The following is a 4,723-nucleotide window of genomic DNA, read 5'->3' as shown; positions in this document are numbered from 1 at the left end:
CACCCAGATTGCAGAAGCTATGTGCCATATCTGCTAAAAGAACACAGGGCAAGGTCCTCTTTGATGTAGTCCCGGCAGAGCACTGGAAGCAAGGATAAAAAGGCCCCAGCATAAGAACGCTGTCCCTCAGCCCACCCCAGCGTTTTGTGGTGTGCTTTAAACAAACAAAAGGTTTATTTATATTTAGCTTGTGTGCACGCACGAATTTCGCCCACAGCTATGTATATCTAACACATATGTTCTTGGCACCATGGATCCAGAAGGTGTCAGATTCCCTAGAACTGGAGCTACAGACAGTTGTGAGCAATCATGCTGGTGCTGGAAACGGAATCTGGGTCCTCTGCAAGAGCAGTAACTGCTCAGGACTGCTTAACCATCTCTCTAGCGCCCCTGGTGGTGGTCTTTGACCCCTGACGTTAGACAGTATGGTAGAATGATGGTTGACCTGGGTTCTAAGCCTTGCAGGACTTTGGGCTTCTTTAGTCTCCTTTCTGAGATGTAGTTTCCCCTTGTGTAAATCGAGAACTGACTTAGCATTACCTATCTGCAAAGTTTCTTAGATGATTCACTTGGCCAAAAAGGACAGAGTTGTTCCTCTTCATAGTGGAAGAGGGATGCTATGTGGGAAGGAACTCTGCCATGGAGAGGCAGAGCTGGGGGAGGGGATCAGGGAGATATTATCAGGTAAGTGACAATTTCACACTCCAGAAAAGAGAGGAGAATAGGCCCTGTGCCCTGGGATCGCACATTAGCTCTTAGGTGCTAGGTGCTGCACACACACACACACACACACACACACACACACACACCCCGAAATTGGCACTCAGCAGGTTGGGTAGAGACAGTTAGAGACCTGTCAGGTGTGGTCCAGGCCAAAGGGCCTCACCCTGTACTTAGTTTAGGGCCAGCTTATGAGGGGAACAGGAAGAAGCACAGGCCTTAGTTCCCAGAGTGGGAGAAAGGGGTGGCCCCGGGACAGAGGGAGAGCAAGAGATTGGCAGTGGCTGTGGGCAGGGCCGGTCCGGACAAAGGCGGAGTCAACTTGTACACGTGAAAAACTCTGGCTGGGGCCGGGCTTTTGCCTTCCTCCTCCTCTTACCCACCTTCCTGCACCCCTCCCTTCTCCCTTCTCCCTTCTCCCGCAGCTCAGGTTGCAGCTTCTTTGGGGGGAAACCGTCACCTTTCCAGGGCCAGGAAGAGCCAGGGTCCCGAGTAGGGACCCCGGCAGGGCGCGGGGCGCGGGGCAGGGCACCTAAGCCTGGCAGCGCGGCCGCAGAGGGCGGGAGCCGGCTCGCCACGACCGGGACACGCGCAGAGTCCGCCGCGGCGGCCAGAGAGGGGCACCGCGCCGGGCAAGCTGAGCAAAGGTAAGCCGAGCGGTCCTTAAAGGGGCCGTCTGCCTTTACGCTGGAGATTTGGGCAGAATTCTCCAGCTGCCATAGGCGATGGGCGCTCGGCAGGCGCGCTTGCGTTTTATTTATTTTTTATTTTTTATTTATTTTTTTGGTGTGTGTGTGGGGTGAAGGATGCCCTGAGAAAGCCACTCCCAAGTTCCAGGTGCTGAGGCAGAACGCGTGCCCCGCGGGGACTCTGGATCCGGGACTCTCTTTGGCCCTGAGCGTCGGAACCCTACAAAAGCAAAAGTTCCCTCCAGGCACAAGCCAGACGCTAAGTGCTTTCCTTATGGGAAGGACAAGGGTCAGGAGTCCCGATAACGAAGGGATTCAGGAGAGTGTAGGGCCAGATTGCCACCTCGAAGGGCTTTCTGGGCTTTCGTGAACTTTCCAGCCCCACAGGCCGTGGGTGGTAGGCCAGAGACCTGGGGAAAACTGAGGACAGGTGAAGCCGCGAGCGCTGGCTGCGTGGTGAGGAGGATCGCTAGGGAACGTGTCTCTTCTCTTGGGCTAAGTCCAGAGAAGCAATGATCCTCCCCTCTTCGTCAGCTGTGAACAGCGGTTGATAGCGTGTGGGAAAGGAGGGTGGGTGGCTCGCTCTTCAAACGCATGGCTTGACTGCTCTGTTTGGAGGTCACAAACAGGACTCTGAAAATGGGGTGGTCAAAGGCTCTGTTCCACGCGGTTGGGGGACAGGCCCCTGATGGCTTTGGGATTGTTTTTCCTGTACTGAGGGGGTCAGCACCCCTCTAGGCTCTAGCGGCCTCATATATTTCTCTTAAGCTTTCCCAGGAGCAGGAGTAGAATTGTGGGATAGGGGCAGTCCTCAGAACCTGAGTTCTGGCTGCTGCCATCTGCCCCTCTTTGCCATCCCAGCTCAGCCTTGAGCAGTCTTCCCCAGCCTACCCAGCTGTGTTGTGTGGTCTGGGCCCCGTGGGTCGGGTCGCAAACACTACCAGCTGGCCCCCACCCTATCAGATGTGAAATTCAATGGAGTCACAGGGCCCACAGTGAGGTGGGATAGGTGGGGATCCAAATCCTTGCGTCTCAAGAACGCATGTCTTTGTCATGCCTTGGGTCTGGGATAGCTTCTGGGGTGTGGCCAACAGGCAGCTGTGCCTGTGGACTTGGGCTGCATCGGAGGCTCCCTCTGCCCCAGCTCCTGTCTCCAATCTCTGCAGTGTGCCAAGCAAGGTGTCATAATAATGTCATGATAGTTCATGAGTGTTATGATCACTAATGCACTAGCCAAGGAACAGACTGGGGGAGGGGCGGGTGAGAGTGATGTAACGGGTTCAATCCGGTCTACGTCTATCTGACCCCAAGCCCGTTCCCAACTCCTGCTCTTCCTGGGCTGGAATTCCCAGGGAGGAGAGGAGTAGTTCTCTAAGTAATCGGACTCCCCAGGCAGACTCAGCCTTTACCAGAGGGACAATAATCTGAGAAGAAGCAAGTCTGGGATTGTTTGGGGAGGGGATAGCTGCCCTGAGACCCAGAGGAAATGGGGCTGTGTTTCTCTACTAACCCTGTGTTCTCTGCTCCCAGGGGAAGAGGCCGCTCTTCATAGGGAAAAAGCCTGGCTTGGGTCTTCTGACTCCTACCTCACTCTAGCCTTCTCTTCTGCCCCCCTCTTCTTCCTCTTCCTCTTTCTCCTTCTCTCCCTCCTTCTCCTCCTCCTCTTCCCCCTCCTCTTCCTCCTCTTCCTCTTCTGATTCCATCTTTCCTTCTCTGAGTTTGGGACCTGAAGATGAGAAAGGATGGTCAAACCTAAGCCATTCCTAGAATCCTCCTATTGATTCTGTGGCTTCCAGCACACTCTCGAACTTGCTCAGTGTCCTGTGTGGAGAGGAGCTCCTGGTAGGGAGGGCTATTATTGTATAACACATGGAAACCGAAGTGATCATGTGGTGATGAGGACTGGGAAAGGCGATGTCCTAGTGATGCCCCAGGGCTGACTCTGGGTCGGAAGACCACGAAACCCCGGCAAGCCAAGGCCTTGGTTAGAAGTTTTCCCCCTTTTGGTTGGAGAGGAGAGTTCTCTATAAGAAATGGGTGGGTGGGTGGGTGGGTGGGCTGAATGGAAACGTCAGGAAAGGCCAGCAGTCTGTGCTAGGTACTAAGTCTTCTGGGTACTGGTGGGTCAGGTAGGCCTCAGGACTTTGGCAGGACCCTGCGCTTGGGGTAAGAGGACCCTTTCCTGGGACTTAATTATTTGCAGTCCTTGTTCTGCTCTGCTGTCCACGAGGGACTGGCTGGCTGAGTTCCAAACCTACCTGCTTAGCTCCACTCCTTTGGGAATAAGTCACATTTCTTTCCTTGGGCTGTGTGTCCCCCAGTAACCCTTTCTCTCCTCTTCCCTGGACCCTTCACCTTCGCTCTCTAGGCATTCGCCGCTGAGCTGGCACTTTCCCATCTCAGAGGGTAGGAACACACCAAGGTTAGCACTGGCTCCTACAGCTGAGTGTGCTCACGTGAGCACACACACACAGACCCAGAGGCTGTATATCACTATAGGGCTGGAGGCCAGGCCCAGCAGGCACTAGCCTGTGGCAGAGCATCAGGGGAAGGACAGAGGATCCCGGTGCATTTCAGCCTGGTCAGTCTGCTGGAGCCCTGTGCAGAGTGTTCCGAAGGCCCTGTCAGCTGAGGGGGTGGGATCGGGAGGCAGGGTCTGAGGTTTGGCTTTGAATTGAAAAGGGTCCCAGAGCTGCCTGGTAGCAAGCAGGACCCTGGTAAGTCAGGACACACTTCCAGGGAAGACACTGGCCCAAACTTTCTGGGTATGTACACCCTGGATATGCCATGCCCTCCTTTTGACTCAGGGTCTCTCCTCATTGTCCTGGTTGTCCTCAGAATGCAGGCCAGGCTGGCTTTGAACTTACAGAGATCCACTTGCCCTCTTCCTCCCAAATGCTAGGAGACTAAAGGCAAGTGCCATCATGCTGGGCTGACTCTTATTTATTTATTTATTTATTTATTTATTTATTTATTTTTAATTATGTGTGTTTAGGCCAGAGGTTGGTATTGTCAGATATCTTCTTATTCATGCTTATGGATATTTTGTTTTGTTTTGTTTTGTGTTTTAATCTTTCCTTGAGACAGAGGCTCTTGCTGAGCTTGGTCAGGCTAGCTGGCCAGCCACCTGTCCTTGTGTTCCCCTGTTTCTGCTGCCTATTAATGGGGTTACAGGGCTGCACTGACCTTTCAATAGATGCTGGGGATTTGAACTCATCCTCTCCCCACTCCCCCCACCCCACCCCCATTAGCTGATGTGTTCCTTGGGAACAGGCAAAGTGGGAAGAATGGCCCCAAATGGCTGGTTGACTTTT

General features: G+C 53.8%; 1 protein-coding gene across 2 annotated transcripts in view; it reads left to right on the top strand.

The window, feature by feature from the left end:
* The first annotated feature begins 1,066 nt into the window (after positions 1 to 1,066).
* The window catches only part of Cdk18 (cyclin dependent kinase 18), a 26,315-nt gene continuing 22,658 nt past the window's right edge, over positions 1,067 to 4,723 (top strand). For both annotated transcript variants that reach the window (XM_021163431.2, XM_021163428.2), the window contains exon 1: positions 1,067 to 1,367. The gene's annotated coding sequence lies outside the window, so the exon portion shown is untranslated. The remainder of the gene's footprint in view (positions 1,368 to 4,723) is intronic.

The sequence above is a fragment of the Mus caroli genome, chromosome 1 (assembly GCF_900094665.2).
Source record: "Mus caroli chromosome 1, CAROLI_EIJ_v1.1, whole genome shotgun sequence".
Classification (NCBI taxonomy): domain Eukaryota; kingdom Metazoa; phylum Chordata; class Mammalia; order Rodentia; family Muridae; genus Mus; species Mus caroli.
The sequence above is the reverse complement of the archived record's forward strand: the minus strand, read 5'-3'. Positions and strand labels throughout refer to the sequence as shown.